The 14025-nt window shown below is 36.7% G+C and overlaps 1 protein-coding gene across 1 annotated transcript in view; it reads right to left on the bottom strand.

Moving 5' to 3' along the window:
• Positions 1 to 5429, bottom strand: part of LOC148364563 (protein kinase C delta type-like) — a 20918-nt gene extending 15489 nt beyond the window's left edge. The window contains exon 1 of the mRNA XM_088338709.1: positions 5202 to 5429. The gene's annotated coding sequence lies outside the window, so the exon portion shown is untranslated. The remainder of the gene's footprint in view (positions 1 to 5201) is intronic.
• Between the last annotated feature and the right edge of the window lie 8596 nt (positions 5430 to 14025).

Here is a 14025-nt window from a genome sequence, read left to right as displayed (position 1 = left end):
GAAGATATAGGTATAGGTATAAATATAAAAAGGCTGCATTCAGTACTAATAACAGGTACCATTTGGTAATTTCAAATACTTTTATTATTAGAAATGTGTGTGCATTGGGTTAATAATTTTTATCCGTTACATCCTTTAGCATTTATTAAAAGACACACGTTTACATTAGCTTTCTTTTAATTGGAAAAAGAGGAAAAAAAATTGACGCAAGATGGGAGGCGTAACTCAGGCATAAACAGCTACCACAGTGACCCATTAGCTTCTACTGATTGCAGTACTTTTTTTTTTTACTAACACTAGTTTTGAATTGTCTTGCATTGAGCTGTAAAAGCAAGTCGAAGTAGCTAAGAATGTTAAACTCAGGGATAATACTGTAAGCTGAGATTAATAAAAAATAAGAAATATTAAAAAGAAAATTTGTGACTGTCGTACACCATGCGTACGATAGTAACATACCCTATTACTCAGTAAAAATAAGCTCTTCTCACATTACACAATATCATAATAGAAAGGGCAAAGGTTAAAATGACTCATTCAATAATGATTAAATGCCATTCCATAAATTTAATTCTCTGGATCTTGGTACATAGTTAGCATTAGCATCTGTTTTATGCCAACAACAATGAAAGTATAAATTATATTTGAAATCTATATTTGAATACAGTTATCTCATAGAAGGCAAAGACGTAGAATGATAGTTTGTTTTTGAGGCCATAAATGCAGCACCCAGACAGGGAACTAGAATTCAAAGCTAGAGCGAAAAAAGACAAAGTTCAGTTGACATGAAATTAGAATAAAGCCGTGCCAGCCCTTCACGCGACTGCAGTTAATGACTTGGCCCAGCGAGTAATTATTGCCAGAAATGTCAACATTATGTCATTTAATGGACTAAAAACAATACAGCTGAGAAATCAGAGTGACTAAAAATCGAAGAGTAACCTTTTTGAGGTGTTTAAACGAAAATGGAGTTGGGCAAATAATGGAATTAATTTAATTTAATCCGTCAATCTGAAAATTTGATTGATGGTGAAATAAAGGGCAGTAATTCAAGACGTTTCTTTAAAATGACTAAAAGATGGTGCTTGTTTGTTTGCTCATTGCTGCATGCCTTCTAATTAAAAGTTGTGCTTGTACGTGGTCAGCCTTAGACATTGACTTAAACTACATATGGATGGTTACTACGCTGGCATTTTTGCCAAGGGGGCAAAAAATAAAAGGGGAATTGGCCGAAGAAATCAACCAATACACATGAGGCTTTTTAGTGAGTAAGTCGTGCATCTTTTGTTTGTGTACTACCAGTCCCACAGTGCTCTAGGCCATAAAAATATCACAGATGAGGGCAACTCTGCTTGCACACAAGCAATCAGATTACTTGAATGTGTAATCCATGCACGAGTAAAAGGAAAATGAAAGGACTAAACAAGGGCCAGCAACCCAAAAAGTTGTAAGAGCCATTTAAAAAACGTATTAAAGAAAGAACAAAAAAAACCCACATTAAGCCGGAAAAGCATGTAAACCCTTGAATAAAACTATTTTTTAAATGAAACCCAAAAGCGGATACAAACATAAAAGTTCACCATTTAATATTTATCAAAAATCATTTGAAAGCATAGGAAAACATTAAGACTGTTTGTGTAGTAATGGTCCTGTCTAAAGACAACCACAAAAATGATAAAAAATATGCAATCTTTTTCCACTTTCAAACATTTCTGTAAAATCCAGGGAGCCAATAGGGCAGCACTAAAGAGCTAGTGCCACAAGCGGCTCTAGACCGAAAAGGTAGCCGACACCTCGACTAACCCAATCGATTAAATCGGAATAATTCTAACAGTCACACTAAAATCTTACCCCAGGGTTTGTTCATCTTTTTCATGGCCAAATTCAATGACTTTTTAAGGACTTCCAAAGCCAATTTTCCAATTTCTTTAGTATGATTAAAAGAACAAAATCCTGAGTGAAACATGCATTTTGCAGAGCCATAAATGTATCTGCAATTTACACATGCAATTTTAAATCTTGCATGCACATTTATCAATATATTATTTTTAGAGCTTGAGTAAATCGCAAATACATTTTATTTTTGAGACAAATCTCTCCCTACAGAGGTGGATGGGTAAAAATGAAATATGTAGAAGTTCTTCCCATTACAATTTACCACTGAGAAATCTATTTTTTTGCTTGGCACATTGAAATGTCCATAATTAATATGTAATGATTGCACTTATACACATTTTGTAGTGCCCGGTTCAGATGTAGCATGCACCTGTCCTTTTGAGCGCGACCCGTAAGGGGCGATGACATATCAAAAGGCAATGCCATACAAACTAATTCCAGCTGCAGGTAATATGAGGGGAAAAAATGCAATGGCAAAGCAAAGCCACAAGAGAGCAGTTTTGGCGTCACTTTGAAGCAGACCTCAAGCATTTACAAGCACTTCACCCAAAAGTGAAGCGACTTTCAACCCTTGAAAACACAACATTAAAAAGATAGCATGAAAAGATAGTATTGTCAAGGATTTCAAGCAACCGTGCGAACCCTATTAATCAGATTTTTGTATGCATTTACCTGGCTTTACACCATTCAAATACAGGCATACAACCTGCATGTAACAGTCAGAAAAAAAGGGCATCTACAAACTTTGTTTCTAGTGCCACAAAACACAGTATTTTTTTTAGTACCATTTTGTTTCACATATATTTAATACTCAGTAGATGTGTTCTCTTTTTGTACATCAAGTCTTTTTTAGCTGCAGCATAGAGGCATATACCACACACTAATAACTAGGAACAAAGAGTTCTTTAATGAATTCTGGAAGAGAGCTGCTTGACAGAATCAAAGCCTGACCTTCGTAAGCAAGATTAACGTCCACCTTGCCCCTGGGAAACACGTGAGGTCAACAATATTAAACTTAGCTTACTGCAACATTTTTTTCCATTGGTGCCACAATGCTGACGTACCATTGAATGTAATCTTAACTTCAGGAAGCAAGTCATTATAAATAGCTGTCACGTACCAGTATAAATACTGTCCTGCATTCTACTTCTATACACGGATTATCTTTTTGACTACTGTCATCGGCTCTTGTTCTAAAAGCTATCAAACTTGCTATACCAGTAAAACAGGAATCCTACAAAAAGCAGCATCTTTCCAGTAAACCTTTTATCAGCACATCGGAGCTTTTGTCAAGCATGTGCTCGAAGCACAACAATGTATCCCAGAATCAGTTTCTGGAGTACAACTTTTGATTCCTAAAACTGGAGACGACTTGCTGAAATGCTACTTTCTAAACAAATGTCCAGCGAGCATCCTCAAAGCCATGTAGGATACCAAAAGCTAATATTGACAGGGCGCTGCCTGCAGGAAAATAGTATTACTTGTCCGTCCAAACATTGCGCTGCCTTCGAAAGCATACAATGACAAGAAAAATTGATCAGCGAGGTGGTACTATGCCCAGTAACTATTTAAGATATAGTTGAATATAACATTAATGCCTTCTGAGGTGGGGATTGCAAAGAAAAATTGCTGTATAGCAGGAGGATAGAAGCCAATGACTTCCGAATTCCCAGTGCCCCAAATATAAACATATAAATAAAAAAATTAGTGTAAGAGTAAGAATTAAATTATTTATTTAATATACACGTAGGAGATTATATATTGTAAATAAATATACTGGTAAAAGGAAATTGTATTTGCCGAATGTATGTCGTCACATCAGCTGGTACAGTGGAGTTAATGGGTGGATGCAGACAGGGGAGGAGAGAGCGAATTCAAATCAAAACTGATTATAAAACTTCTACATGTGAGTATTGTCATGACCTTCGATGAGTTCATTGCTTAAAAAACCTTATGTTTAATAATTGTTCAGATTAACGATTGGTAATGGTCATATTCCTTAGCAGGGCTGACAATGCGCAAGTGGCCTTAATATATCTTTATTATAGTTATCAAGGTTTTGCTTCTCTCTTTAGCATGAACAACAACATACCTGATACGAAAGTTAATATTGAAACGATCCACTAGACTTTACATATGAACACAGCGACAACACACAACACGAATGGACGCCACATGACATAGTCAAACTACACATCGAAATAATTTTAGCGCTCGTCTAGTGGAACATTATTTTATACTACTTCATAATTTTGGTACACTGAAACTGTAGTAATATTGAAATATATATCACTGCCCGTATTTAGTCATTATAGAGTCCTTTCTCGGGATATATAACTTCTTCATATATTAAGTAGTAATTATGAAACTTCAGTTGTGTTTTGTTTTATAGCCAGAAGGGTCCTTGAGCTCCATTGTTAGGTCTATTACCGTATATCCGTATACACAATGAGACACAGCATACATCAATTTCAGCTTATGAGGAGATGTGATTAAGTCTTGAATGCTACCGCGGGGATTAAAAAAATAAAAATGTTTAACAAAAAAAAAATGATTTCCTCAGGCAAAAGTTAAGCGACTTAGGCAAGACTCCCACGAGGAAGACATGGCTATGGTCAGTTGGGTAGTTCTCTATCAGAGTATTGAAACCCTTTAATGTTTACCTATATAATAGATTGGCAATCAGCTTGTCGACTGCCCTTTTTTATAGGACTTGTGTATAAGCCACCTCTGTCTTGCATTATTTTGTAGCTCAGTTGTGCCCGGAGCATTCTGTAATATAAACTTTGAAGGAACTACACTTCCTTTTCCAGCCTCTATTTTGAAAACCTAACTTTTTGCTACCCAGAATCAAACAACACGTGGTTGGGAAAAAAATTCTTAAACAAAACCAAATAAAAACAGCCTTTTTACGGGTTCAAGCAGTTGTTGAACAATTATAGGTATTATGTATAAAGGGTTACTGTTATTATTATTTTTACAAAATAAAAGTACTGTACTATCGAACAATAATTGTAACCAGAAATGTGATCTGAAAGTAGAGAGTCAGTTTGGCCAATCACAATGCAGAACACAAAGCACGCTGCAAATGAGTGAAGTGGCAAGGCCGCGAAAAGAGAACCGCGTTATAGCGAGGGTTATTCTCTGAAGTGGAAAGCGGTGACTCGAAAACAAAGACAACCGAAATGAGTTTGGTTTTCTGTTGTATTTCTGCCGAACAAAACGAAACAAAATGTATTTAATTGCGTAGCTGTACATTGTGAATACAAAACAACGAACATACACCGATATAAACATTAACAACGTACCGCTTCCTCTTCGGTGAATCTCGTCAGCTGAGAGCAGCTCCTACGGGACAATTTTTTATTTTGTCCCCCGGAAAAGTCAACGAAGTTTTTTCCTCGTCTTGTAGTTGTCGAATGGAGGCTGAACGTTTTGGAATTTGGGTTTTATGCGGGAAAGGTTCTTTAATTGTGGTTTGCCGCCGCTGGCGTTGAGTGAGTGCTGCCACTCACGGCGCCACTTCTCATGTAGTCAGGCCACGTGATGACGTCACGCAGGTGTTTTCCGCGTACACGTTATTCGAAGCCACTCGTCCAAATAAAGCCCTGTACTAAAAATAAAAAATGCCTCACGGACAGAAAATTAATAGTTATTTTTATTTTTTCAAGTTGAACCAAGTTGATATTTCTGTGAACATATTCTGTCTGTTTATATAAGTCTCCTTGTTTGTTGAAGGTTTTTATCTCCGGTTTTCTGAATATTTTTTTTGTTTTTGTATTTTTAGTAGTTTTAGGTTGTTTTCATTATTTTTTGATTTTATAATACTTTACAATAAGAAAAAAATACAAACAAGAATTTTTTTGTCTGGGAAAAATCCCCATTGGAAACTGATTATTTTTATTATTATTTTTTTAGGAGGTACAGTATTAAGGTTTTTTTCTCTATCACTTTTATTCATTTTAAAGAGTGTTTCATTAGATTAAAAAAACATTTTAGTGATGCAAATAATACAGAAAAAAAAATCAAACACAAAATAAAATGTTTTATGAAACAAACTCTTCTTTGTTCGTTTTTTACTCTAAAGGTATTTTGATGTTTTTATCTGAAGTTTTTTCTGGTCTGAAATAAAATGTCCTATTATTCCAATTATTTTTGTCATTTTTATTGTAAATTTAGGTACAGATTACAAATATTTTGTTGTTGTATTTTTCATTTGTTTTTCTGAATATATTCTAATAATATGTTTTAAGATCAAACAAGAAGGCAAACACCTTGGAAAATATTTTAATGAATCAATCTTTTTTTTTAAATATGAATATTCTGTTGAGGATTTTTTAGTCTGAATGTTTTTAATTACGTTTTGTCTGGAAAAAATGGTGGGAAAATTCTCATACTTTTAACATTTTTCATAGTATACATTTTTACTGTACAGTTTTTTCATATTTTAAATTGCACCCCCACCAACACTGTGCAGAAAATGAATAGCTGGATAAATAGCATTGGTTGTGTGTTTATTTTAAAAACAATTCTTCAGTTTTTAACAATTTTTTCCTCCATGTTTCTGAATAAAAATTAAAAAAATCACCCCCAAAGTATTTAACTTATCAAATGTTTTCTTTAAGAATATAACAAGTCAAGTCACATTTGTATGTATATGCCTTCATCACAAAATGTCTCAAAGTGAAGTCAAGTCATGTTTTTTTGTATGGACCTGAATCACAAGGACACTCGAAAGGCTGCACAAACCACAAATGACTGCACAGGCCACAATTACACCATCCCTTGATCTGAAACCGACATGTGGGCAAGGAAAAACCCAAAAGCCTGAGCATGAGGAAAATAAGAAACCTTTAGAAGAGGCCACACAAGAGGTAATCCCCCTTCCCGGATGACCAGGCTTCAATAGATTTTGCAATGGGTAAGAAAACACAAAATGTAGACAAAAATAAAAAAAACAAAAACGAAAAAAATCGCATAGGTAATATCGTAAATTGGTTCAGAAGTCGGCAGCACGGCAGCGCAGTAGTTAGCGGTTTGTTGCACAGTTCTAAGGTCATGAGATCGAACCTTCCTGTGTGGAGTTTGCATGTTCTATCCAAGCTTGCATGGGATTCCTCTGGGCACTCCGGTTTCCTCCCACATTCCAAAAACATGCATGTCAATTGGCTGGTCCAAATTGTCCCTAGGTGTGAATGTGCGAGAGAATTGTCTGTCCCTGTGTGCTCTGCGACTGGCTGGCAACCAGTTCAGGGTGTCCCCCTGTCCACTGCCCGAAGATAGCTAGGATGGGCTCCAGCAGCCCCGCGACCCTACTGAGTATGAGCGGTGCAGATAATGGATGGATGGATGGTTCAGGAGTCTCAGCCGACTGCTTTATAAAGGTGATGACATGCTTCAAAAAGAACAACAAATAGATATACTGTTTTAAAAAAACCTTCTTGGAAATTACCAAAACAAGTTATAACACAATAATGTCAAAATGTAAATATTTTGATGAAATATAATAATACATCAAATGAACATACCTAGTAAATCCATCCATTATCTGTACAGCTTATGCTCAGTCGGGTCGCGGGGGGTGCTGGAGCCCATCCCAGCTATCTTTGGGCAGTGGGCAGGGGACACCATGAACTGGTTGCCAGCCAGTCGCAGGGCACATAGAGACAGACAACTCACTCGCCCATTCATACCTAGGGACAACTTGGACGGGCCAATTAACCTGACATGCATGTTTTTGGAATGTCGAAGGAAACCGGAGCTCCCGGAGGAAACCCACGCAAGCACGGGGAGAACATGCAAACTCCACACAGGAGGTTCGATCTCATGACCTCAGAACTGTGCCGCACACGCGCTAACCACTGCGCCACTGTACTGCCCATAATTAGTAAATAATATTTATAATTGATAATTATTATCATCATTTTGCCGTGTAGCTGATGCTAAAGTTGAAATATTTTCGTGTCAAAAAAAATCTCGACCTGCATTGAAGAACATGTAAGCCTTGTTGCTTTATCCAAATCATTTCTTAGCATCTGCGCTCAAAAGAAAGGAATGCATTCTTGTTTTTGATGAGTCCTAGATGCTCTGCTTTGCTAGTTTACACAACGACCTGTCGTGACTTCGGTAATTCCAGCGTTAGGTTCAACCAGTTTGTTTTCCTCATCACTGAAAATCCACAGTGATAAATAATTTCCACTCGGGTTTTTTTGGAAAGTTTAGTATATGTGTTAACCTCAGTCAGAAAATACAGTAATAATAAGAAGACTGCTAATGCTAATTATATGGGATGGGTGAGTTTTGACACAAGATATCAGTGCCAACATTAGCCTTACTTTAAGTTAGCAGCTTTCTCCACTTCAGCCTTCAGTCTAGTGACTAGAGAAGGAAACAATGGATAAAAAGTTGAAAAAGCCGGAATCATGGGACTTGGTGACCATCACATGCAGGGCAACTGTGAAAGATATGTGGCTGTTATGTGCTTAAAGTACCACCAGGACAAGCTACCTTCACAAAATAGTCATTCGGGCTTCGGTAGCAGTAAGATGGTGGCTAAAAATGTCAGCTTCTTCAATGGGTGTCTGAAATTGTGTAATAGAATTACAAATTTCTAAAGCTAAGTATCTTAAAATATGATTTAAGAAGACAGGAAATGGTATACGTAAAATGAGCAATGTTTGCTGAAAATGTGGTAAGAATTCATTAATTTATATTTTTAAAATATATTTTTGTGTTTTTACGTTAAACTAGCATTGAATACTTACCTTTGTCAAGCCTGGTGGTTCTTTTTTTGCCATCACTGTATTTGTGCCTTAAATGAACTGCACTCTATTTTTCCTAATTCCATGTTCCTGTGTGCTCTGCGATTGGCCGGCCACCAGTTCAGGGTGTCCCCTGCCCACTACCCGATAATTCCTGAGATGGGCTCCAGCACCCCCGCGACCCTACTCAGGATAAGCGGTGCAGCTAATGAGATGAGATGAGATATGTGCGGGACCTTGCAGAGCCCATTTTGTCAGGCCCAGTGGATTTTTTTCCACTTTTTCCACCAAAAAGATATCCGCACTTTATCCCATATTGCTCCCCGCAAGGACCAGAAGACATTGTTTTTACATAAAAGGAACTGCACTCGTGCAGCTGTGATCTGTTTTCCCTAATCCCATATTCCTCAGAGCACGACTGGAAAAAGGCACTTTTGTCGTTAGGTGTGCCATTCCGGCTCTCCAAAAATGAAATGCACTAATTTTCCCGCAATCCATTCTCCTAGGTTGACTTTTTTTTAGAGAAGGGGCCCACAGAGTTTATTTGCTTCCGGTTATGGTGGGTGAGGTGCGCCATTGTGGACCGCCTACAATGAACTGCACTGTTTTGGCCGCAATCCATTATCCCCCGTCTGAGAAAAGGTGTCAAGAGTGCATATTTGTATCATGCCATGCAGCTCCTTTTTCCCGTTCCTTCTTTATCCATGCCGCCGCAATCCGTTATCCCCATTTGAATTTTACTGAGAGCAGGTGCACAGAAAACAAATTTGTGTTATGCGTGGTGGCATTTTTTAGTTATTTCCTCCTTAAACATAAAGCAACCGTGCTGCTGCAATTCATTATCCCCTGTTAACAATAACTGCGACAGGGGCCTGCAAAGGCAGGGAGGAGAAACTCAAAAATCTCAGCATGAGAAAATAAGAAACGTTGAGAAGAGAACACACAAGTGGTAATCCCCCTTCCTGGATGACCAGGTGGCAATATGAAAAACAGTAGATACGAACATTTTTTTAAGGATGTCAAAAAATATCTAGACATTGCTGTGAGTTAGATTTTGTATTGTGTACACCTTTTTCCGAGTACAGGACATTACTGTAGTGCTTCTTTCCGCTGCTACCGGCGTGTGGTGGCGCTGTGATCGCATCCACGCAAAGAAGAAATCCGCTTCCTCTTCCTGGTTCGTGCGTAAACATACTGCACTGAATCTCCAGCGTGTTAAGAACTTCGACATTTTTATTGTTTAAACTCTCGTGCATCCATTCAATATGGTTGATGTAACGTGTAAAGAATAGGTGAGCTGTTTCTTTTAAAATTAAAGTGGAATAAGAAAGCCTGATGCGGTTGAGAAAATGGTTGGATCGCTTTTTTCACCCGCTCTCTACCACGGAGGAGGACTTTTGAATCTCATCTTCCAAAAATAAGTTAAACATAACTTTGTTTATCTTTATAGAGCATATTATTTTATGAAATGTTCATCTTTAGTACAAAGCAATACAGGTTACTTAAACATTCTTATATAAACCTTAAACATACAAAAAGTAGCACTGAAGCAACTTACGAACAAATTAAACTTACAAACGATCGTCCGGAACCTCGTTTGTAAATAGGGCAGTGTATATATATATATATATATATATATATATATATATATATATATATATATATATATATATATATATATATATATATATATATATATAGAGAGAGAGAGAGAGAGAGAGAGAGAGAGAGAGAGAGAGAGAGAGAGAGAGATAGTAAATATGTTTTTGCTCATCATTTGAATCAAATTTGTTTTATTTGAATTAAGTATTTTTTCACCACTAAGGGACACTACATAATGCACACTGGGGCTTTAAATTACCCTCAAACCACTTTAAAATAAAGAAGGTCTGAATAATGTCCACATATACAACATGAGCTTTCATTAAACATTCACTTTTGCATCTGACTTCTGACAGATCAACCAGTAACCCAACACAGGAGCCTGAATAAGGCGCCATAAATAATTATAATCGATAGCAAATCCGCTTTTGTGCAAATGCAATTAAGAACCGCTGCATTGAAGGATAAGAAAGAGCAGGCGAGTCCTTCTTGAAAAGTCACTTTTCTCAGGTGTGCCCGCAAGATTTGGAGATTACGGGCATGGAAACTTTCCAACAGCTTTCTGTTCCCCGTTAAGAAGAAAGGACTCTTTCTCCCTGCAGAGTTAAACTGATCCCAAAGGCTCAGTCAAACATTAATAAGGCTTCCCCCTCACTTTCCATAACACTTTTTAAAATGTAACATTTTCTCTGTATTTAGCACATTTTACCCTTCTTATCCAAGGGACAGTGTGAATTATTTGACCACTAGATTGCCCCTAAAACAATGTTTAGGATTCCTAATTTAGCACATTCTCTGGACAAATTACAGAAAATGATCTTATTTGAGAAGGTTTTCTTTAAAGGAACAGTGTGTTTTTCACCACTAGATGTCACTGTATGGAGTAGTTCAACTGAAAAAGCACACCAGAGAATAGAAACTAAGGAGACTCAAAACGACCAAATGGCCTAATTTTACCTCTCATTTCTTTGCCCAGTCTTTTTGAGGTACCTGTAGCAGCAAGATGGCAGACAATTATTTCAGCTCCTTTCAGGAGAGGGTCGTATTATGTAAATTAAAATTGTATACCTAAATTAATAAATTTTTCATCTCGTTAAATAACACACACTGTCCCTTTAAGGTGTGATAAAGCATAACTAATCTTAAAAATTCCTTCATGTGCTTTAAACAACGTTTGAATCTGATATCTAATTATTTTGAGGTCCCAAATGGGAAAAATGTTTTCATATGAAAACATCCTCTTCCAAAAACAAATAAACAAATAAACAATTAAAAGATAATAATAATAGCAACACATTTGACACAGGTCAGAAAAGAAATACAATGTCCCCTAGTGGTGGGATGTATAATAAATTCCACCCTCCAAAATAATGTATCATCTCACAATATACCTGTACATCAGGGGTCAACAACGTTTTTGACGCTGAGAGCTACTTATTGTTACTGAATGGCTACCATTTGATATGCTATCTTTAAAATAATATGTTAGCATTTTATTACCATGTTTGTTAGGATTCCACAACTGTTCCTCATTACCCACACCTGGTTGTAGTCTGCAATCTAGTATTTAAGGACTGTGCCGACAGCAAAAGCTTTTAGATTGTTGTTTGCCCTTGAAGTTCCTAAACTGGTGCACTCAGGTGCTCTTTGGGGGCTGCCAGTCACCCGTGGGAACCACCCTGGTGACCCCTGATATACATAAATAATGTTTCAACGGTTTTTCAAACAGTCTTAATTTTAACAAAAATAAAACAAAAGCTAATTTATAGATATTAAATTAATAATCGGACTCATAAAATCCACGATTTGAATACGTTTGTAGTATAGTGATAATTTCATGACAAAGTGTAATCTTCGTTTTATCAGATTTGTTTCTTGATTTAATTTTTTTCTCCTGTTTTTCTGCTCTTTTGTTATTTTCTGAATAGTTCTTTCTGTTTTTCTTCTGCAAATGTCTAATTATTTTTGTGCTTGTTTCTGAATAACTTAAATTCATTATTAGATTTTTTAAATAAAGTTTTCTGAAAGTATCTGTATAGTTTTTCAGCAAATTAACCAAAAACTCCCTAAAACTGAAAAGAAATAGTCCCGAAAACTAGTTTAAAAAAAACTAAAAGCAGGCAAACATCTGGAAAATAAAAAAATAGGAGCTCCACAGAATAATGAAATGTTTTTCTTGCTCCATCATCATATTTGACAATTTAAAGTTGAGGAAAAGTGTTTTATAAAAAACAAATCATTACTGTACTTTTAATGTATACGCCATTTTCTACAAGGTGTCTGGTCTTGGAACGCTGTCGTCCTCTATCTGTCAGTATGAGAAATGATTTTCCATTGTTATAACATACTGTTATTTTTTTTTTAAATCCAAAACATAATCCAGTTGGCTTTTCCATTCCACAAATCGTTTTATTTTTTCAATACAGTCACTGAGCACTCTTGAAAACAATAATTTGCTTTTGGAAATACCATGCCTCAGACTACAAAGCGTATTAGCATGACAATACGGAAAATTCCATAACGTCAGCTATCTTGAGTGCATGTCATTGTGATGAACTGATTACTAAGTTTACCGTCTTGGAAAATGCCCACCAAAATGGAAAATATTTTGAAATTGTGTCCCTCAAAACTATCTAAGGCATAGAGTTAGTTACCAGTACTGTAATCCCTCACCACTTCACACTTAAAAGCGTCAGTGCATTGTGTGCTGAAAAATAATCTGCCATCTATTAGGCCTGTGCCTATATTACTGTGAGCAAGACCAGCAGAGCGCAGTCTTGATGGCCCTGGCGGTTCCTTTTTTTGCCATTAATGTTATTTAAATAAACTAAACTTGTGTGGCTGCAATCCATTATCCCCAATCCCATATTGCTGCAAACAGGAACAGGCAAAAAGTACTTTAGTCAGGGAGACGTGTCATTATGACTCATCCAAAATGAAGTGGACATTAGTTGCCGTGATCTATTATCCCCACTCGACTATTGCTGAGAACAGGGGCTTGCAGATTGCTTTTTTCCTGGTTCGCCCTGCTGAAACATACCATTATAGCCCGCCTTTAATAAACTGCACTGTTTTAGTTACGATCCGTTATCCCTGGTTGACTATAGCTGAGAGCGGAGGCCGAGAGAGTAAACTCGTGTCATGTTTTTTATTTTTGCCATTCTATCCGCTTAAAATGAACAGCACCAGTGCGGCCCTGATCCATTGTACCCAGTCGACGATTGGCCGAGTGGCAGTGTGCGTGTTATAAACAGGGGTTCAGGGGTCCTGGTCCCCATTAACTGCGATAAACAAGGAATTACTATAATATATTTAAAAAAATGCTGAAAACTGCGTCAAATTTTGTTTCCTACTACTTTGAATGCACCATGTTACTTGTAGTTGGACAATATTTTTTTTTTGCTGTCCCATTTTTAAAACTATTCCATAAACTCAAATAACCATACAGTTTCTTCCAATCTTTGGAAAATAAGCTATTTAATTACGTCTAGTGACAACGATACTTCAGTCTTCAGACTGCATTTAGGTCTTCACTATTCATGCGTTTAAGCTTTCACTATCAGAACCGGAGTGCTGTGTAACCAGAGCCAACTCAGATAAACGTTTGTTCTCCGTGTTAAGTAGCACCAAAACTATTAAAAATGCCTATAAATATTTAAAGGGATTGAAAAAACACATTGGTCTTTTTTCGTGTGTGGAAGATCTGCAATATTAATGATCATGAACACTGTATTTAATTGGGGCGTCATATATTTTTCAAAGGTAAGCA

Source organism: Urocampus carinirostris, chromosome 6 (assembly GCF_059441175.1).
Source record: "Urocampus carinirostris isolate Australia breed hairy pipefish chromosome 6, RoL_Ucar_1.0, whole genome shotgun sequence".
Taxonomy (NCBI): Eukaryota; Metazoa; Chordata; class Actinopteri; order Syngnathiformes; family Syngnathidae; genus Urocampus; species Urocampus carinirostris.
This window is presented reverse-complemented; position numbering and strand designations above follow the sequence as displayed.